The 23,077-nt window shown below is 39.2% G+C and overlaps 1 protein-coding gene across 5 annotated transcripts in view; it reads right to left on the bottom strand.

The window, feature by feature from the left end:
• Window positions 1-23,077, bottom strand: part of NKAIN2 (sodium/potassium transporting ATPase interacting 2) — a 965,996-nt gene that overhangs the window by 690,737 nt on the left and 252,182 nt on the right. Inside the window, exon 1 of one of the 5 annotated variants that reach the window (XM_073893865.1) lies at window positions 6,009-6,349. The exons of the other annotated variants lie outside the window; for them this stretch is intronic. The gene's annotated coding sequence lies outside the window, so the exon portion shown is untranslated. Of the gene's footprint in view, window positions 1-6,008; window positions 6,350-23,077 lie in introns of those variants that run through there. 5 annotated transcript variants of the gene reach the window in all.

Raw genomic sequence — 23,077 nt, 5'->3', positions numbered from 1 at the left:
ATCAGGCTCCCTGCTCCGCGGAAAGCCTGCTTCTCCCTCTCCCACTTCCCCTGCTTGTGTTCCCTCTCTCGCTATGTCTCTGTCAAATAAATCTTTTATTTAAAAGTGATACTCAATTTTTGAAAAAATATCACTGATCATCAGATTTAAGTAAAAAAAATGAAAAGTGTAACGAGTTTATGGAGACTGATAGATCTAGAAGAAATTGCAAGAGACCCACTAACTTGGTTCTAACAACTAGGAAGAAGAGAGCCTTCATGAAAATCTTGAAGAATTTAGCAAATACCTGCGGCAGATCTTTAGAGTATCTGCAATTTACAGATGTGGAACTCCAAGGAGAGATGGGAAATGCACCAGCCTAGGCTGACTCAGCCAAGACGCCCATTGTAGGGACCCTGCCCTGCAGGGCTGACTCTCAGAAGACTGCTGGGCAAACCTGTGGTCCTGGCTTCTGTATCACACAGGTTCACCCTGGGCATTAATCTATAGTTCACACTCCTGTATGAATGCAAGCTTCCTTTGATGCCCAAGCTTCCTTTCCTCTCTAGGTCTTCCCACCATTTCTCTCTGAAGACAACATTTTGTGCCTTTTTCTTCCCCCCATCTCAGTATCAATTCTTTCCTCTCTGCTCACTACCTTTAATTTTGCCTTGAGTAATTTCTTCTCTCAGTGGCAAGAGAAAGGCAGGTTTCCTGGGTCTCAAGAGGCTGCCACTTTAGAGTAAATTATGCTTTTATTAATACTCTCCAGTGCTATAGGCTTAGCAAAATAAATGGCATGCCCAGAACAAGTAGTTTTAAACTGACATAGCCCGCTATCCAATATATATGCCAACTTAATGAAAATGCTAGGCAGAAAGGATAAACACGAGGACAGGTACAAGTCAGTAAACTGCATCGTGCTTCAGCTATCTGAAAAATTAGAGCACTTAATTTTTTCAAGTATCACATTTTTTTCTAAAGTTATAAATACTGTCAAAATTAAAACATATCCCTTTCTCTCTCTCTCTCTCTCTCTCTCTCTCTCTCTCACACACACACACACACACACACACACATACACGCACACGCACGTGCACGCAAGACCAAAGGGGGAACAAAATAAATTCTAATTTATACTTTCACACAGAGAACAGAATAGAATTCAAAATAAAATGTTTTCCAGTGATTTCTACCTCACACTAAAGAATCTTTCACCAATTCCACTAAGTTTTGTCAAAATCGACTAATTTTAAGTTTGACCATTTTCTTTGCCTCCACTGCTAGTGCCTGATAAATACACACAACTATCAGAAAATAACACAGCAAGAGGAAGAAGGAAAAGAATACAGGATATATTTTCGTTAAAATTGCTAACTCAAGTAATTCAACATTTTCATTAATGATAAAATAATTAGAGATTCAAGATTTAAATCTATGATCTAGATAAAAATAAATGAAATCTCCACTTTATTTGGTTTATAATTGTACACACATACACAAATAATATGTAGTCATCTATGGTTTTTTTCACTTAATATGACATACGTAAAATAAATACCCTATTTTCAAAACAGGTGAACATAGGGGTGCCTGGGTGGCTCAGGCATTAAGCGTCTGCCTTCGGCTCAGGTCATGATCCCCAGGGTCCTGGGATAGGCCCCGCATCAGGCTCCCTGCTCGGCTGGAAGCCTGCTTCTCCCTCTCCCTTTCCCACTCCCCCTGCTTGTGTTCCCTCTCTAGCTATCTCTCTCTCTCTCTCTGTCAAATAAATAAATAAAATCCTTGAAAAAGAACAGGTGAACATATTTAATATTATAAGAATCTTAAAAAAGTAAGAGAGCTTCTTTAGACTAAGATTACAGCATGTGGAAGATAAGAGCTCTTCAATTTACTTTGCCATGCAGATAATTCTCAGGCTTTATTAAGTGCATGGACTGGGGTTAGGCTGCCTGGATTCAAACCCTCCTTTGCCATTTATGAGCTGTGTGACCTTCATCAAATTACTTAACCTCTCTGGGCTGCAATTTTCTCATCTGTAAAATGGGCTCAATAATAGCATCTCTCTCAAATGGCTATTATTGTAAGATTCAATGGGTTAATACTTGTAAAGTGCTAACAACACTGTCTCATAGTGGCATTCATTTGGCATGTTAAAAAATACCTGTTGATTCAAAAGCAGATTTAACTTCTCCTTCTGCACCACAAATCCTTAAGAGATTATTTTCAGCGAGGCTGAATCTTGATCAGAAGCAATAAATGTGAGAGTCCAAAAATATAGAAAATAGTCCATTTGTGTAGAAAAATTACACTAAAGTGGTTAGCTATCTATGGGAATAGCTGATTCACATCTTCAAGGTCCAAGCCTCAAACCCTTTTAAAAAGGTACTACTCTACAGACCTGATAAGAAACAAACTATATTCGGGCGCCTGGGTGGCTCAGTCATTAAGCATCTGTGTTCGGCTCAGGTCACAATCCCAGAGTCCTGGGATGGAGTCCCACATCGGGCTCCCTGCTCAGTGGGAAGCCTGCTTCTCCCTCTCCCACTCCCCCTGCTTGTGTTCCCTCTCTCGCTGTGTCTCTCTCTGTCAAATAAATAAATAAAATCTTTAAAAAAAAGAAACAAACTATATTCTATTCCCTATACATATCCTAAATAAGAATGAAATTAAAAGGACTGAAGCAAAAATGGAATATAGTAGTCACATCAAGTAAAATGCAAACTAAAAGAAATATTAACCTCAATGCTAATATATCTTCCATAATTAAACTTTCAGTTTTTCATAATGAAATACAATTAAGAATTTTAAAATTCAGTATATGATGTTCATTTCACTAACAATGAGAAAAGTCAAATTTTCTCATTGTACTTCATTTGGCTACTGCTCTAATGAAACCCAAGTATTAGTCATTTTAAAAGGCCACAAAAAAGATCAAGTTGATGTCTCCTGGACCAAAAAGCTCGCCCACCTGAATCATAACTGAACCCCTCACCTCCTTCCTGTGAAATGGTTCATTCTCAGCTTATCCATATTTATAGCAAGTCTCTTAATATAGTTTCCAAGCTAACAGCAGTTTATAAGCCGCAAAACAGAAGAATGAGAAGGTGGATCCAAAACCCTGACAAAAGTAAATGACATGTATGAAAGAATAATCACTGAAAAGATTCAAAATGCCACTGGGTATGTGTGGGCATGCATGCAGGCTCACACACAAACTGTCCTAACGTATTCCAGCAACAGAGAAGGCCCGAAGCTCTGCTGCAGTACCAAACAGTAACTGATGCCCAGCAGGATGGCTCTGAGTTACCAGGCTTAAGGGGTCTCAAGTATCCCCTTTAACAAGGCAGGTGACAACTTACTGTTACTTAGTACTTACTAAGTGCCTTATGTTTTAAGTGCTTCATATACATTCATTCAATAAAGGTGCCTACTAAGCACTTATTTCATCGAGTCTTTGCTCGGCCAGACCTGAGATAGGATTTATAATCTCCGATTTATGAAGGGTGGGAGACAATAAAAACCAATGTGAGGTCACAAAGCTGTTAGATGGTAGAGCTGGAAGATGAATCCAGATCTCTGCATTCCAGAGGTATGTTTACATTTACAGAGCTGTTCGAGGGCTAAGCCTCAGTGCAGAAAGCTCAGTTTTCTGACCACCATCGCACATGGAAGAACACCTCGAGTGAAGTCTTAAGGCATTTGTCGGTAAAGGAAAAAGACTTCTGCCATTTCTATGTTATATATATCAACTACATTAAATGACCCATTTTTCACCTTCAAATGTTCTGTCTGAAGCATATATACAGATAGCAGAATAGGGTGGGTTTACTCTCCTTCGGCTCCTCTTGGCTTTCTTTCTTTGGCAGTTGGCTCACAAACAGCCTTGCAAGACAGAGACCTTCAATTCAGTCATTAGCTATGCCTCCAGAAAAAGCCTTTGAAACAAACACAAATGAAAAGGTCCCTTGGGAATGTCAATCACCTCAGCTCTTTTCCATTCTTTCTCGGCCCCTTTATTGAGCCCCTCTTTCCAGCTCAGATGGTTGACATCTGCCTCAACTTTCTAAGACTTTTACTCCTGGGAAACTTCCTTGACATCGGTGCTGATTTCTCATTCTCTTATGTTTGCCTTCAGGTATAAATTTCAAAATTAACTATTTCTTTTTTTTTCATTTTTTTAAGATTTTATTTATTTATTTGAGAGAGAGAGAGAGAGAGAGAGAGTGCCCACAAGCAGGGGAAGGGGCAGAGGGAGAGGGAGTGAAAGAATTTCAAGCAGACTCACACTAAGCACAGAGCCCACGAGTGGCTCGATCTCATGACCCCAAAATCACAACCTCAGCTGAAACCAAGAATCCGATGCTTAAGTGACTGAGCCACGCAGGCGCCCCCAGAATTAACTATTTCTAAATAAAACCATGAACACTAGATTCAGGTAATGTTTTCATTCCTAATGTCTGCTGGCCACTAATGCTGGGCGTTACAGAAACACCAACCACCTGTAAATTTTTCCAGCATCCTTCATGTTAATCCCACAAAGAGCCTGCCTATGGAATATACAATAAGTAGATTGTCTTTTTCCACGTCTATTTTTTGCATATACGAATGAATATGTAAACACAAGCATGTGTATATATTTCATACACCAAGCAAGAATGGCAGTTTTAAAGTGCCATACTTCCTCGAGGTTTGTTGTTGTTTTTTTTTAATTAACATATAACGTATTATTTGTTTCAGGGGTACAGGTCTGTGATTCATCAGTCTTACACAATTCACAGTGCTCACCACAGCACATACCCTCCCCAATGTCCATCACTCAGCCACCCCATCCCTCCCACCCCCACCACTCCAGCAACCCTCAGTTTGTTGCAAATAGAGCTACCCTATGACCCAGCAATTGCACTACTGGGTATTTACCCCAAAAATACTTCCTCAAGTTTTATAGAAGCAATGAATGACACATCTTTGAGTCATAGAATTCTCAGTAGGCCTGCTTGAGTTATAGCAGATCTTTTGAAATGGGTCTTAAAATTACGACAAGGTTAATAATGCCCATTTTAATAACAGATTTCTGAAAATTTAATACAATATAGAATTCTCAGTAGGCCTGCTGGAGTTATAGCAGATCTTGAAATGGGTCTTAAAATTATGACAACAAGGTTAATAATGTCCATTTTAATAACAGATTTCTGAAAATTTAATACAATTAATCTAACTCTGATTAATGTCAATTAGGATATCATGCTTATATGCACAAACATGGAAAATAAATAAATGGTACAAGAAAAGAGAAACACCAAGTAGCTTCCTTTTTACGGTATACATAGTTGCATGAAAATCTACCCAAGCTTTTCATTAGCAAATCTATATAGGTCACATAGCTTCCCTGTGTCTCTAATGTTTTTTTTAAATTGATTATGTGGTGCTAAGGGAAACTGCCTAGAGGTTTTCCAATAGGTTTAGAGCCTTGAGGATGGACAATAGCAGGTTTTCTCTGATACCACTGTACTTTAATACTGTTATTTAATACATCTCAAAATTTAACCTAAATACTTAAATTATATTTGCTGGGGGACTAACTACAGTACTATGGTAACTCTGGTCAATACTGATGAGTAATTAGATCATTCAACAAGTATTAATAAGCGTCTGCTCTATGGCAGGGACAATGCTGGGCACGGGAGTACAAATATGAATAAACAGACTTTGCTTTCTATGGGCTCAAGTTTCATGGGGCATGAAGGGAAGTAATTAAGGAACCACAGTTACTTAACTACAGTATATTATGCCAGGGGCTATGATAGGAAAGTTCAGTTCACTAGTGGTTCATAGTGGGTAAATCAGAAACACAGGAGGATGGGACACCTACACTGAAAGCAAAATAAGGAATAAGATTTTGGTGAAGAAAGCAACAGGAGTAGTTCAGGATAAGAGATGAGCACGTGCAAAGTCAGAGAGGAGCAAGAACTAGTGAATTTAGGTACTTGAAAGGGTCTCAGTATGGCTGGAATCAGAGAAACACTTACCATTGAAGCTAATAAAGCTTCAGCTTCAAGTCCCCTCACTTGCACCAGCCCTTTCCAAGGCCCTGGAAGCAACCTAGCAGTGGGTTTAAATGTTTCCGTGTGTCCAGGAAAGAGTTACCCTAGCAGGCCTGAAATTGCTATCCTCGGAAAGGCCTCTGCTCTCCTTGGTTGGCATCTGGGATCTTAGATTTCAGGAGGGTTCCCACCATTCCATAAATGATTCAGAGTGGCTCACTGCTCCTACAACGTTCGTTACAAACAGTATGCTTTATATGCTGAACACTTGCTCTCCTTCTGGGAGTTTGTAATTTTGGTACATGCTAGACAGAGGGTGTCTACATGACCAGCTCCTAATAAAGAAAACCTGGGCACTGAGTCTGAAATGAGCTTTTCTGGTGGGCAACATTCCAGACTCGTCACAATCCACTGCATAAAAAATTAAGCACATTCTACGTGACTCCACTGGGAGAGAACTCTTGCAAGTTCGTACCTGGTTTTCTCTGGACTCTGCCCAATGAACCTTATCCTTTTGCTGATTTTGTCTTGTATCCTTTCACTGTAATAAATCATAGCCATAAAGCTGTGAGTACAATTAAATGCTGAGCCCTGGGAGTCCTCCCAGCATATCATCAAACCTGGGAGATCTTGGAGACCCCCAACACAACATGTTCTATAAAATGTTGAAAGATAAGAAAGGCTTGTATCCCTTTCCTTAAGGAGGATCCCACAAATGTCTAGTCTTTTAGACCCACAAAATCTGAATCCTTCTTTGGCAGTGGGGGACAGTAATTCCAGTGGGATGTGTCATCAGCCATCAATGTGGAGAGACATACAACCGGTCAGCCACTGAAGAGATCAAAACATCTGGTAGAAAGAAGTATATCACTTTCTTTCTGTAAATATATCCAATGTGATTCTGGAGATAAGTTAGAATAAAGAACTGTTGCTATTACATTAAAAATAATAGAATACGATCCGTAGGAAAAACACCCGAGAAAGGAAAGGGCAGCCAAACATGAGGTCTTCTGTGGCCTCTATAGTCATCACCAAATTTGTCATGTAACGATACAGAATTTGGCTTCATGAAGTCTTAGAAGCTGTAAAACATTCACGAATACATGACCAAGACTCAGTGACTCTTTTACCAAACTGTATTTAGAGTCTTGGTCATGTATAAGTCTCTGTCCTAGTGCAGTGGATGCTGTGGTGTGTGATGTGTCTCGCCAGCCTCTCTTCAGGGCCAAAACACTCATTCCCCCAGCTGCTGCTGCTGGTGTTGGCTGCTGAGAGCTGGGATCTGAGTCCCTCTTAGAACTGCCTGGTCAAAGGGAGCTGCTTTTTGCCAAGGTTACATATCCTTCCAGATGCCTTCTGCATCCAGTAACTGGCCAGGATGGGAGTAAATAAATCCAGCCTCCCTGCCTCAATGTAGGGAAAATGAAGTACTATCCAAGCTCTAGAGCTCCTTGTGGGATTGGCCGAACCTCTGTTGCAGCTTCATCACGGTTCAATTTCTCCCTCTGCTCAATTCGGCTTTCCTCTCTCTCTCTCCCTCTCTCACTAGTGTTATTTCCAAGAAGACTAGTCAATCTACCTGCATGTAAATCTCCATTTCGGAGTATATTTCCTGCGGAAAATGACCTAACACAGCCAGTACAAATGAACTAAAAATAATGTAGACAGTGTCTCAGTCCTTAAGGAACGTACAGTTTAAGTGGGAATTGAGGTAGGACAAGAATGTCTGTTCCATGAAACCAGGAATCGATGAAAAAAATGACTAAGTAACATACAAAGTAGATTATGGTGAGTGTAACAACAGAAGTACACAGGTCAAAGGAGGAAGAAACAAAACTTGGTTTGGTGAATAAAAAGATGCTTCACAGAGAAGGTAGATTTTGAAATATTCCTTGAAAACTCAGAAATTATTGGCATTTTCAGAGAGTGAGTCTTTGCCATCCAAGCAGGAAAGAGAGTGGGGACAAAATGAATGGCTCAATGAGTTGGTATATGGTGGGGCAGATGGAGGGAAGGAACGGTATATATGGCTGAGAAGGAAGGCAATGACAAAACTGTGGAGCCTTATGGATGCTACAGGAAAATGAAATTTCTGATAGGCACTGGGCGTCATTTGTAGGTGTTTGTATATGTGCTGCCGAAGCGAGCACCATTTGTAGGTGTTTGAACATAGGTGTGATATATTCATATTGGACTTAGAGGAATGGACAAGGCTGGAAACCAAACCTCAGCAATTAGACCTCTAGAGCCTTCTCCAGTTCTAATCCACTCCAGAACTGCCACTCAGGGCAGGAGGCCAAGAGCTAAATGCCAAGGATTCTTAGTACAGCTACCAGCAGGCTAGAGTGAGACCAACCCCCAGGGGTTAGTGATGTTTCTATCAAAGCACACTCAGATCCAGAACAAATAAACATATCTAGGTTTGAGGAATAAAAAGCAGGAGTGAAAACAAGTTCAAGGAGTTTAGGGCAGGATGGAAGTCAATGCATTATATAAAGGATTATACACAGCTTCTGGCTCCTGGTCAGAGGCCGAGTATAACCATGATAGAAATGACAGGCTGAATGAATTAGAAAGGGATGAAGGCCTGTAAGTCATGCTCTGGACAAAAACAGGTTCATTAGTTATCTAAAATGTGTATACAGTCGATAGAACAAAAAGCTCACAAGTGACCTAGCTGAAGGAAAGCAGCGAGCACCGTGGCTGTTACAGGGGTAAGATAGAAATGAGTTATAGGCTTTTAACCTCAAAAACAGAAGAAACATGTTCTGACAGTGGTGTGGCTGAAGGGAAAATATAAGTAGACACTAATCTGTTAGGTTAAAAATTAAGTCAATGGTTTCTCTGTTTCCTAATCCAGGACCCAAAGCCATTTTGTACCAGGGAATTGACGAGGATGTAGAAAATATCCTAAGTGGCAGACACGACTATGATGAGTTACAGCTTTACCCTGGCATGGAATCAGAGGTCAGCTTCATAAGAGACCATCTGGAATTTGGTATGAGTGCCAGAAGGGAAAAAAAGTGCCTCCTGGCTGGCCCCTGCACTACCACAGCCATCAGTGATGCTCCTGGTTGAGGCAGGTGGCACCTGCTAGCAGGACTCAAGAGTAAAAATAGCAACCTCACCTCTATGCATGGCTCTCATCCATTTACCCACACTTGAGCTTTATCTCCACAGGGAAGCTGGAACTGGGCGAGCCACAGACCCGGTCTGGACGTGCTGCAGGTCACCTGTCTAATTAGACACCAGGAGCTGCTTCTGTGCTGGAGCTGTTCTCCCCCCACCCCTCATGCTCCTCTGGACTACAAAACTGAAAATTCACACCCAGTCCTAACAACGGAATGGTGCTGCTTTCCTGAATGACTTGAATCCAGGTTTACTTTGAATACCCTTGATTGCAGTGACTGCAGTAGCCAGACTAACTGGCCAGCATCCCCAAGTGGATGACTCTTAGAACTGAGGCAGCCAGTCTCAGAGCCTCTCACGCACAATTCGCCTAAAACTCGGGGATTTTTAGCTGACGATTCAGATGAAGCTATGTTCACATGTGACAATTTTGCTAGGCCATTGCTCCATGGAATTGAGCTGACTGTGAACAATTTCTAAGACAAAATGTTAAAAAAGAGGTAATAAAATTTAATAGAACCTGAGTAATAAAGATGAGATTCCATCTGCAGGTAAAATAGAGACAGATGATGTGGTGGTCAACTGTGTTTGCAGAATGGTTACTCAGAATTCCTGAAATGTAAGAAACAGATAACCAAGCAGGTTTTCAAAACATAGTGCTCCCTGGCTACATAACAGAATTTTAAAAGAAAGCGGGGGGTGGGGGGTAGGAAAGCTATGGTCTCTGTTGACAGGAGGTAAAATCACTTTGGGGACTCACTGCACTAACAAAGCATGACTACCCTATCGGCTCTACTCTATGGTATTCTAAGTTCTGTCACTTAACACCAGGCCCAGGGTCCAGATGACATGGGTCAGTGAGGCCTACCTTCCACTCATCTGTCAGAAGACCCCTTTTCAGGAAAGCCTCCCTCATTTTTCTGTCCCAGATATCAGCCATGTTGCCACTTGGAAAATAATAATTGGCTTATGTCGACCCTTCTCCCAAAGATTTATAATTAAGTTATCCTCCCAAATAAGTTCAAAAGCTCAATGGGAAAGAAAATGTTCTTTCCCGAGCTGAAAGATATTCTTCAATGCTGTCCACATCCACCAATTACTAAGTGCCCTGCTAGCCACAACTAGGCTCTCCCACAGCTCCTCCCCAAATGAGCAAAGATGGTGGGGCACCTGGGTGGCTCAGTCAGTTAAGCGTCTGCCTTTGGCTCAGGTCATGATCCCAGGGTCCTGGGATTGAGCCCTGTGTTGGGCTCCCTGATCAGCGGAGTTTCTTCTTTCTCCCTCTGCCCGCCCCTTGCTTGTGCACATGCGCTCGCTCTCTCTCTTTCTCACTCTCTCCAAAATAAATAAATCTTTAAAAAAAAAAAATCACTGGCAGAGACAGAGCTGGCCAAATTATTTTAGGTTTCACAGACATATAACATGCTGCATGTTACCTCAAACTCTACCAAAAATCAGGAAAAAAGACTAATACTCATTGAATACCTGCTGTGTATCTTGTACAGTATATCGTTTTCCCTAACTCGAATGCTTCTGTAAGAAACTGCATTTCTATTTTCTCATTCATTTTGTTCTAGTGTAATTATTACTAACAGAGTGTTTAAGAGGTTAGATAATAGAGCCAGAGCACTTAGGACTGTATCCTTAATCTTCTACTTACTAACTACATAACTTTGATTAAGTCACTAAGACTCCATATGCCACAGTTTTCACACATGTAAACTGAGTACGATAATGCCTCTTTCAAAAAGTTATATTATGGACTATATGTAGTCCAAGTGAAGCTTTTAGAGCAGCGTGTGACACATACAACTCCTCTTCTCTTTATATGTCCATCTCCCCAACCTCATTTTGTTCTATCCCCATCACTACCCTGGCACTTAGAAGCCTGTCACAAAAACAGGTGTCCAATAAATATATGGATAAGTAAATACATTTTATTTACACATTAGCTCTATGATGTAGATATCATCATGTTTGGATTATAACTGAGGAACTTGTAATCTTCGGGAAAATGTGCATATGGAAAACAGCATCAAGGATCCTCAAAAAATAATTACCATATGATCCAACAATTCCACTTCTGGGTATATATCTGGAGAAAACAAAATAAAATTACCATATGATCCAACAATTCCACTTCTGGGTATATATCTGGAGGAAACAAAATCACTATCTCAAGGAGACAGCTGCACGCCCATGTTCACCGTAGCATTATTTACAATATCTAATCCATGGAAACAACCTAGATGTCCACCGAGAGATGAATGGATAAATAAAACAGGGTGCATAGATATACAATAGAATAGTATTCAGCCATAAAAAAGAAGGAAATTCTGCCATTTGCAACAACACAGATGGGCCTTGAGGACATTATGCTAAGTGAAATAAGTCAAAGAAAGAAATACTCATGACCTCACTTATATGTGGAATCTAAAAAAACAAACAAACAAACCACCCAAATTCCTAGAAACAGAACAGATTGGCAGTTGCCAGAAGCAATGGATGGCGAGTAGAGAAAAGGAGTAAAAGGTGGTGAAAAGGTACAAACTTCCAGTTATAAGATACATAAGTTCTGGTCATGTAATATACAGCAGATACTGTATTGTACATTTGAAAGTTAAGACAGTACAACTTAAAAGTTCTCATCACAGGAATAAATAATGTAACTATGTGAGGTCATGGATGTTAACTTATTGCGATGATCATTTCGCAATATATACATGTATAAAATCATCATGTTGTAAACCTGAAACTAACATAAAGTTATATGTTTTTTTTAAAAAAAAGAAGAAATGAAGCTATTTGGTAGAAGGGAGATTTGAAATCAAGAGTCCATGCTTTCCTACTGTATCACACAGAGAAACTGAGACTATTAAAGCCTCAATTCAAAAAAACAACCGCATGAAAGCTTCACTTGGAGAAATGTCCAACAAATACAGTTCAGTACAAAGTGTTTTCATGTTGTTTCATTTTAGAAATTCTTATTATAATCAGGTCATTAGGTATCTCATCCTCAGACTTCTATTTCTAACATTTGTTCTGTTTCTATAATAAGTACATCCAAGTGAAGTACAGTGAGAATCAGGGTTTCTCATAATGGACTGTGGTCAAAAAAAGGAAAGGCTGCGGAGTGAAAATGAAGGGCAGGAACAAAAGGCAGGAACAAATATAGACAGACTTAGGAGAAGGGTCTTCACAAAGTGGCAAGATATCATGCTACCCACAACAGTGTTTTCCTTAGGGAGGGTTGAGCATGAGAAAGTTATATGATTCAAAATATTACCCATGCTGGGTCTGTTCTAGGAAGAATGCCCAACTGTCTCACTAAAGTCCAACCTGCTCTGTTGGTCTGCCTCAGCCTCCAGAGAGAACTTGGAAGAGGCTGAAAGGAGCTGAGTAGCTGACAAGAAAACAGATTAAGAATATAGGGAGGAACCCGCCATGCGATGCTTATGAAGGCCCATTACAAGATGCCTCTGTCACATTGCACACATCAGCCAAAGAGAGGATATTCTCTTCTGGCCTAAGAAAGCTGGCTTAGACTGACAAATAAAGGGCATATTGCATTTAAGATATTCTCAAGCTGGGAGTCTGAGTATTTTGCTGCTTTTAACACAAACAAAAATGCAGCACAGTTGAAATACACTTTCAAGTTGCATCAGTGTGTTTTGAGATAGGACCCTTACAATATGCTCTGCACTCAAAGGATTATATTCTTTCCTGCTTATTAAAGCGGTTACAGAAGCAAAAGGAAACCCATATTAATAACAAGCTTTTTACATATAAACACATATGGCTAAATCATATGTTATAATTTTATTTTTACAATTAAGCCCTGCTGCTTTTAGTTCTTAAATTTATAATGGTCTTAGGACCTGTTATTGCTGAGAGGTCATTAACATACTATTTATAAAATCTCAGTTCTAATTCTAATGTGCATATGCATATATGAGCTATGAATCACGATCCATAACTCTTTTCTAATAAATCTATAGCGCCTGCTGGAAGTGCACTCTAGGTAAGTACACTTTACTGCTCTGTCGAAGCAATTAATTAGCTAAAGCTGTGCATATTCCTGCCAGTGCAATCAGAAGCCCCAGCCAAACAAGGAGGGGAGATGCAGCGAAGGCAGTGGAGAGCAAAAGCCTGCCACGTTGATAACATGGCTTAGGAAACAGGAAGATAAAAAGTAATTATGTGTAAGCCTCAAATATACCTATAATTCAGAAAAATAACAGTCTCATAATATGATAGGGACAAAGGAAGCGGTCACACACCCTCATGCATAGTTCTTAATGGGACAAATCTTACGCCTGGGTACCGAGACCTGGAGAAGGCAGTCAAAAAGTTGAGATGGTGCAGGGTGCTAACTTTACAAAGCAAGTCACCTGTAACTCGAGTCCCATTCTTCCTCACTTTTACACTGGATTCTCTCATCTAGACATTCACGCATGCCCTCACACACGCTCAGAAAGTTGCATATTTGCTGTTGCATATACGCAGACGTGTGGCAATGGATATTACATATACACACCATATGCACACTTACCATATTAGTGGAAACTATGAAAGCTTTTTAAGTTATGCTCTTGGTGTTTAAGAGCTTAGAAGTGTGAATTTCAAATGAACAAATATGCAATTGTATATAACATGAACCTGAGTTAGAGGAGAAATCATACATATATCCAGTGGAAGAGGCAGGCTCAGCAAGTAGTAAGTCAGGGTGAGGGGGAGCTGGTGTACATGCATGTTCATGTAGGAAAGCAGCAAGTGAGCTCTTATCCTCAGTAAATCAAATGGAAGTCACTGGGGTTTTCAGTTTCTGACTGTCTTGTGTTCATGTGTGTGTGTTCATCTGATAGGAATGAGAGATGAAGAAGAAAAGAAAAAGCAGGTGGGGTAAAAAAAATCAGGAGGTTAAAGGAAATACTGTAAAGATCTTTACTTCTGTTAAAAATAATTAAAGGATGTACTTTGTGTAAGACTGTGAGTAGAAATGTCTAAGATAGAAAATAAGAATACATAAAGGTAAGTGTGTGGGATGTTCATGGTTCACTTTCCAAAACAGGCTCACTTTTCTCTCCATTGAAAAGCACAAGGAACTCTAGGCCAGGGCTACCAAGCACTGAAGATGTGGATTAAATGCCATGTTAAAGTCCACACTTTAAAGTCCATAGCTAATTGGTCAAAAGCCAGCAGATAATCGGATATGAACAACCAAAGTTACAGGTGCAACATCATGAATACCATCCTATGCATTCAGAGAGAGAGAAGAGGGAATATGATAAACCAGGTAGAAGAGAGTGTTTCTTCATAGGTTAACACTGGAAGCTATTTTAAAATCCTAGTGACTAATATTTAAAACAGTAATATTAACAGCAAACATTTATTTAGTGTTTACTAGGTGAGTGGCAGTCATTTCTAAGCACTCTTAAATACAGTAACTCTTTGAATTTTACCCTCATAACAACTCTGTGAAGTGGGTATTATTATTTTTGTCACTTCCCAGGTGAGGGAAATGGAGCACAGAGAGGTTAGATTCTGTGCTGAAGGTTCACACATACTCCTTCCGGAGTGGGGATGTGAATCCAGGCAGTCCGGCTCTGGGCTCCACGACCTACAGAAACAACCATGGTTGAGCACTGCCTATGCACTAGATTCTGCTCTGAACAAGGTAATTACATAATTTAATATTTTCTGGCAGCCCCATGAGGAAGGTACCTCCTTTCGTGCAAATACAAAAACTGAGGCTTAACACCTGCTGAAGTGATACATCCTCTAACTGCCAGAGACTGGACTGAAACTGAGGTCTACGAAATGCCGTCTTCCCATGATCTGCTTCAGCAACCGTCCTTGACAGTTGACTCAGACTACTGATACCTTCTTAATCTCACTTGAAGCACTTTGGCCCCACCTTGGGCTCCCAGACCATCCCTACAGTTCTGCCACCCCAATCACATAGGTACTGAGGCTCATGTGCTTAAACTCATGAAATAAGACCTAGGTATACTTCATTAAACCCCATGTGTTTAAACTCTACACATTTCTCCCATGGTCTCCACCACTTATTGATATTTATATCCAAGGTATTTATATCTAAATTGGCATTCTTACTTGGTCCAGATGGCAAATGTCACCTCCTAGAGCTATCTTGAGAAGAGTGAATTTTTTAAAGTTTACAGAATATTTTGACATCTTTCAGTTTATTCACACTGGGAGAAGAGGAATTGGAGATTTTGCTTTCTAGTTTTCACTATCCTCGTCTTCAAGTGGCCTAAAATATGTTTGTAAAAAACCCTGCAGATTGGAAGTAATAATGTGGGTGAGGGGCACCTGGGTGGCTCAGTCAGTTAAGCATCTGCCTTCGGTTCAGGTCATGATCCCAGGGTCCCGGGATTGAGCCCCACATCAGGCTCCTTGCTCAGCAGGGAGTCTGCTTCTCCCTCTCCCTCTGCAGCACCCCCTGCTTGTGCTCTCTCTGTCAAATGAACAAATAAAATATTTAAAATAATAATAATAATAATGTGGGTGAAACCAAATAGTGAAGAACAGAGCTTGCAGGAGTTCCTTGTCTGTCAGAATACAAGGTAAAAATTATGATATCTAATCTAATGAAATCTGATACGGCTCTAATGAAATATATTTATAATTTTTAGCAAAAGCAAGTATTTTGTAACATTTGCAAATAAGAAAATTATTTAAAATATTTCACATAAAAATTATAGACTATATGTAATATATATGCCAATTTGTTTATAAGTACATGTTAGTACAATATAAATAACCATACATATATCTGTGTGTGCTAAATATATTCTATTGTCAAGGAAAAGAGATAAAAAATGTTTATAATATTCTATTCCATTCCAAGATTTACATATAGTTATATGTTAATTTATCTTATTTTCAGGAGCAACATAAAATATACTGAACTAAGACTGATTTTCTTTTTTTTTTTAATTTTATTTTATTATGTTATGTTAATCACCATACATTATATCATTAGTTTTTGATGTAGTGTTCCATGATTCATTGTTTGTGTATAACACCCAGTGCTCCATGCAATACGTGCCCTCCTTAATACCCATCACTGGGCTAACCCATCCCCCCACCCCCCTCCCCTCTAAATCCCTCAGTTTGTTTCTCAGAGTCCATAGTCTCTCATGGTTCGTCTCCCCCTCCAGTTTCCCCCCCTTCATTTTTCCCTTCCATCTTTTTTTTTTAACATGTAATGTATTTGTTACAGCTGATTTTCTTTTAAAAAGAAAAACAGTGGTATAAAAAAATGAACTAGATGACGTTCTAGATTTTTGTTTTAATTCTCTCAGTAATTTAGCTAAGAATAACAATAAAAGCCACCATTCATTGGAGAGCTATGGCCACACTTGACACTGGCTAGTCCTCACATATATTAGCTTTGTTCCTCACAACACTCCTATGAGATAAGTAATCCAGTAGGAAAACAGAACTGGAAAAAGAGTTGTCACTAATCAAATAAATGATAGTTAAATAACATAAAGCTATTATTTTGTCCATTACCTTTGCAAAAATAAATTGTGACATATTTTGTCAAATATTAAAGAAGACAGGGAAACTGGTGTTCTTATTGCCACTTATTAACTGTGCATCCTTAGGCAAGTTAATTAACATCTCTGGGGTGCAATTTCTTCAAATTCAATTCTGGAATTTCTTTTTGTGTAAGTGCAATAATACCATATATCTTAAAGACTATGGAGAGAATTAAAAGTGCTAATTCATGTAAAAGGTTATTCACAGGAGTGTCTGACACATAAAAGTGTTAACTCTCATATTGCTAATGAAAAAAATTCTTTTGGGATATAAATTGGAATTATGTATCAAAGCCAAAGAGTAGGTCATTGACAATAATCCATTCCTGGAACTCACTCTATTCCTAAGGAAAACAGAGAGTATTCTGTATATGCAAAGACAAAGCTATTTGTTGTCACAATATTTATAATAGCAATAAAAAAGGAAATGCCCTACAGTAGGAGAATTATATAATCATATTTGCATTCCCCTCATTAGAAAGATGTGCTAAAACTAAGAGTGATCTTGATCTTGAAGTCTTGATCTTAAAGACTACGTAAAATATGGAAAACAATTTAGGCCATAAAAAAATAGGTTAGTAAATTTCACATGCCCATTTATGCTTATATTTTTATTTATATTTACATATCACTATAATGGACAGAGTAACTTTGGGTGACAGATTGGAAAGAACTGTTTTAAAATTATGTTGGGGGAGACGAACCATGAGACTATGAACTCTGAGAAACAAACTGAGGGTTTTAGAGGGGAGGGGGGTGGAGGGATGGGTTAGCCTGATGATGGGTATTAAAGAGGGCATGTACTGAATGGAGCACTGGGTGTTATACGCAAACAATGAATCATGGAACACTACATCGAAAACTAATGATGTAATGTATGGTGATTAACATAATATACTAAAAGAAATTATGTTGGTTTTATTTGGTTGGTAGAGTGATAAGTGTGATTGTTTTCCATTGCCAATGGTGTTTCAGTTTCTGCCCTGTTTATGTTGAAACACACAGTGATACTTCATGGTATTTTCTCCACCCTCTTGTCTACAGGCCCACTACACTCAGCTTAAGCCTGATCAACCAGTGTAGAATATTTTTTTGAAAAGGCTGGGATTAACTACAGACATCATTTCTAATTTGTTTTTAACTGAATGAGTAGTACTATTTGTAAAAAAAAACCTGAAAATAATCTTTGATGACTGTGTTTATGGACTCACCTTTGAGACTTATAACTGATTCTTCTTTGGCAATAGCTCTTACTGTCTAAGGCTGTTAAGTAATGGGAGCAATATGAATAATTTGTAGATAGTGCTTAGGGATAGTACATCTTCCAATATTTAAATCATCTTAAAAAAAAACTATTAAAACATGAAAGAATCCAAAGAGTAGGAAGGGAAGGAATATGTAAACAATTGTCCTTTTACTTTCTTTGAATACCTTGCCTTTTCACAAAAGACACTGACAGTGTGAAGGTTTTCATCATTTACATTACATCTCAGTTAATGGAATTCCCCCTACAGAATCACATGCATTATCTAACTTTTGACAAAAAGAAAGAGAAAGATTAAAGACTTTGAGAAAGTTTTGAAAACATGCCTTGCTTCTACCTTCCCCATAAAATAGCTACAAAGGTTAATGGTAAAGATTATGTAATAACATTCTCAGCTGTTTGTAACCAATCATTATAAACACCTGTGAGAATGTCATTCCTATTGGGAATATTTCCCCCAATCTTGAGCATAAAAATGGTGTTGGATTTCTACCTGTCTTCAAGATGCTTGTGTTATTCAGACTTGTTTCTTCAATACCCAAAAGATAAAGCAATTTGTGAACAATCTTAGCCAATCAGAAAAATATTTAAAGCAATTTCCTAAATACGGTATCATTTACTATCTCTCAAAGGTTGGAACTCTTCAATCAAATCATATTAAGTTTTATTTTCAACATGTTTTATATGCTAAAAGCTTTCTCCAAAACTGCATGTACTTATGATAAAAAGCCATATTTTCATTAATCATTACAGCAATGCCCTTTTATTCAACCGAGTTTTTCTCATATTGTGTTATTTTTCCATTGCTAGATGACATTTTGTTTTTAGTGGATGAATATTTTCATGCCAAAGCACTTGATAACATCCCAGAGAGAACCTTGTGTTGCATATTTTCTAGTTCTTCTATTGTGAAGTTTCATGTTTTTTAAAGTTCTGCTTTGGAAAGTTTAATAATTAAACACTGAAGATGAAATTTTAGTTTTTATTTACACAGGCTACTAAACTTTACCTGAGTAAGTAAGCAAAGAAGTAAGGGTGAAAGTCATTCTTTCGTGCAATAAGTATCAGTTCCCTACTGTTCTAGGCACTGGATTTATTTAGCAAATAATGTGTTAAATAAGGCAGACATACTTCTCATATAGTTCACTTTCTGGTGAATGATGTCCAGTTCTCTTTTGGAAACTCTGAAGTTAGGTGTAAGGATAAATGCATAGAAAATGGACCACAGGCATTCTTCTTGCCTTGGCTAGAGTTGGAGACTATACTGTTCCAACCTGCATTTCTTTCTGCTTTTCCTCTTTTCTATGTAACTCAGTTTGGGAAGAAGGAGGGGGGAATAGAACAGTGTTGGAGGAGATCATGGAGAGGACATGACCACTGGTTGACCTGTGAGCTGGAACCAGGCAATGGCAGGTTCCTCACCTCCTCCCATCCTTGGAATGTACATTGTGCCCACCATTCCCACACTAGGAGCTGTTTTAAGGACATAGCCTTGAGGGTAATATGTTGTTGAGACCATCTGGATGGTATATGTGACTGAACCCAGTTAAGGCCTCTATATAAATTTGCAAGATTCTGGAAGGTTGGCGCAGAAATCTACTCATCTTGTGGCTGCTAAGACAAACCTCCTATGTAAGTTCCCTCACTTATTAAAACTGCCACCTACCAACCTGGAATCATCTACCTCTTTCTTTGGTCTCTCTTTGTCCTCTGTGTATGGGGGCCAGTTTTCAAACCAACAAACAGGAGAAACTATTTTTCCCCTTCTTTTCTCAGGGCAGTTGATTCTAACAAGTGTATAGAAGCTCATATGCTCTAAGGCTGGCTTCCATGAGCTCCAAGAAGACAAATGGATCAGCATTCTAACAAGAATGAAAATAAGAGAAACCTGTGACTGGCACAAAGGCCAGGGGTAGCAAGATCAAAAGAGGTGTTGGAAAGCCAAATGAGTTTAATATCTTCAGCTATTATGTTTTTCCTGAGTTAACCATACTCTTCATTCACCTGTATTCCTAGAGCATCTGCCCCTGCCTGCTCCAGTGTTATGCAGGATACAAAGAAATCGTTTAAAAGTTATCATCTTGGCCTCCACGTTGCTTACACCCTAACCTTGGAAACTCTTGTAAACCAAAAAAATTGAAAACAATTCAGCATAAACTCAAAGGAAGCTACTTGTGTTGCAAGATACTATGCTCCTCTTTATTCTATGAGGGAGATGAACAATGAATAAACAAGGCCTATCTCTGGAAGCGCCATGATAGAAAAGGACTGCTAAGATCTCTACATAAATAAGCCATATTTCGTTTGTGTTACAAAATAAAAAATGGCAGGAAAACCCATCAAAGACATGTTGTGTGCCCAGGGGGTCCACCTAGACCAGAGACCTAGATTAAAACTTGCATAAATGCCAAACTACTCATCTAGAGTCAAAGACCCATTGGAAGCGCAGGATGAGAAGAACAGTGAGTGGAACCACTTACATGCTCAGCAGAGGAGTGGCAACAATGCAACAGAGTCAGGAGGATGCATTCACATAGCCTGAATGCTCATTCTGTGCCAGGATGGTGGTGGACACTGGAGCTAGCCACAAAGACCACAAAAACAGGAAAAACCCATGCCACCACAGAGCTTAGGTTCAAGGTTTCTGATAGTGGATGTCCTAAGGAGGGAATAAAATGGAATAAGGAATGGAGGATCGTGCCAGGTTAAACAGGGTGAAGGGCCAGACTTGCGAGTCTGGAATAGAGCACCCCGGGCAGACAGTCTCGCAAAGGCCCTAGGCCCTAGCTTACTATATTGGAACAGAAAAGTGAGTGTGACTAGAGCACAGTGAATAAAGGGGAAAGCAGTAGGAGAAGGCTGTCCAAGAGGAGGGCAGGGACCAGATTACATAAGGCCTTTTACAGAATGAGTTTGGGAATGGTTGGTGGATTTAATAAAAGGAGAGGAACAAAGATTTACATTTAAATTACCCAAGTTGCAATCATTTGCCTAAAAATGCTATTTGTTTTCCCCCCCCAAATACAATATATTTTGAAGGTGACTGTACTTACTCTGGCCTGCCTACGATATTCTCAGTTTATGCCAGTTGTTCCAACTTATGATTCATAGTATCCTCATTCATTCACAAATGTGCCCTGGTTTGGACCAAGACTGTCAAACTTTCTATGTCAAAGAGAAAGATTTTAGACTTTGTAGGACAGATGGCCAGGAGACTCTGCCACTAAAGCACAAAAGCAGCCACAAATGATATGTGAACTAATGAGTGTGGCTGTGTTCCAATAAAGCTTTACGGATACTGAAACTGCATTTCCTATAATTTCGAGGTGTCACAAAATATTCTTTTTTGATTTTTCCCATTTAAGAACACGAACACCATTCTTAGCTAATTGGCCATTCAAAGACAGGTAGCTGGATTGGATCCATGGGTTGTAGTTTGTTGATCTCTCTTTTAGATGACAAATTAGATGGTGACCCTTAGAGCAACTAGCTTTGATTGAGGGCTTACTATGTACCAGGTCATCCTCACAACAAGCCTATGAGGTACATACTAGCATTAGATGTGTTTTGCAGTAAAGAAACAGAGGCATGTCTAGGCAATGCTCCCAAGGTCTCCATGAGATGAAATGGCAGAAAGCCTATTACATGTGAAGCTCCCACTGTGAACACAGTGCTGAGTAGCATCCTAATACATTCCCATTCTCTCCCTCCTCACGTCATTCTTCCTTCTCATCTCCTAATTCTGGCATACTTTTAGTCTCCCTTTCTTTCTTCATTAGGCCTTCTTGCTTCTTTTCTCATGCCCTCCTTTCTCATCCTCTGCAAAATTATAATTATAAGCGAGTTACATGCCTAGGACCAGAAACAAACCAACCAAAAGTTAGATTACACAGAATAAAGAATCAACGCTTTCAACCTCTACAATCACTAAATATTTCTAGTTTTCTTTAGAATTTTTTAAAAGACTTTATGTATTTGTGCAAGAGAGAGAGAGTGAGCACATGGGGGAAGGAGCAGAGGGAGAGGGACAAGTAGACTCAGCAAGGAGCATGGAACCTGACGTGGGGGTCAATCCCAGGACCCTGAGATCATGACCTGAGCCAAAACCAAGAGTCAGGCGTTCAACTGACCGAGCCACCCAGGTGCCCCACTCTTTAGAATTTTTAAACAATTATTCCCTTCATAGTTCTCACATGAAACCTGTCTCCCCCATGAGCATCAGCTCTATAGGTAGAAATGTATCTATTATCTACTTTCATTGTATTTCTCTTTCAACAACCAGTATGCTCACAATTGTTTTCTTTGAAATTGAACAAATCTGTTACCCTACCTCTTCCTGCCCTCAGTCTTAAAAGACATAATGATAAGTTACTACCCATTCTTCAATCTCTCATACCCTATAGTCCTAGTGCATTAAACTAGGAATTTTACCACCATATCAAGGATTTGATCTTCTAAATTTCAAGCAACTCTCTTTACAAATGAATTCTTAGAACACAGGTTTTTAAATTGGAGACTTTCAGCAGGCTTCTGCCTCACTGTCCTTCATGGTTTTAAGACATTGGAAAAGTGTTTATTTAATGCAGCTATTTTAATAGTACAGATAGATAAAGAAAGAGAAGGGTCCTTAACTCCAGGACCACTTTCACTGTTGAAGCTCCTTGCCAGCAACAAGGCAGCAGTAAAATTCAAGTAGTTTACAAAAGTCAGCAAAATCCTATGAACAAATTACTACCTGAGTCATTTGTGTGTCTATGTGTAGATCTTTTATTTGGTAAAGCATACTTTTTAAAGGAGGAGAAAAAAAGATGCCATTTGATTGCTGATGTACACTACCATTTTCTACTAAACTGTTTTTAACAAATAAAAAATACCAAGTTGAAGCTTCTGATTTAAGTTGCCCATTCCATAACAATTTCTGGAAATGTTAGGGCGGCATTAAAATCAAAGACACATTTAAGGAAAAACATACACTTAGTTTGGAAGGATGGATGAGAACAACCTGTTTGGTTCATATTAAGCTTGCAGATTTATCAACACTGGGCACACAAGGGAAAGACAGACCAAGTGTTTATGAGCTCTCCAAAAGG

Source organism: Callorhinus ursinus, unplaced genomic scaffold, assembly GCF_003265705.2.
Source record: "Callorhinus ursinus isolate GAN/ISIS: 27379988/994484 unplaced genomic scaffold, GSC_fseal_2.0 scaffold6, whole genome shotgun sequence".
Lineage (NCBI taxonomy): Eukaryota > Metazoa > Chordata > Mammalia > Carnivora > Otariidae > Callorhinus > Callorhinus ursinus.
The sequence above is the reverse complement of the archived record's forward strand: the minus strand, read 5'-3'. Positions and strand labels throughout refer to the sequence as shown.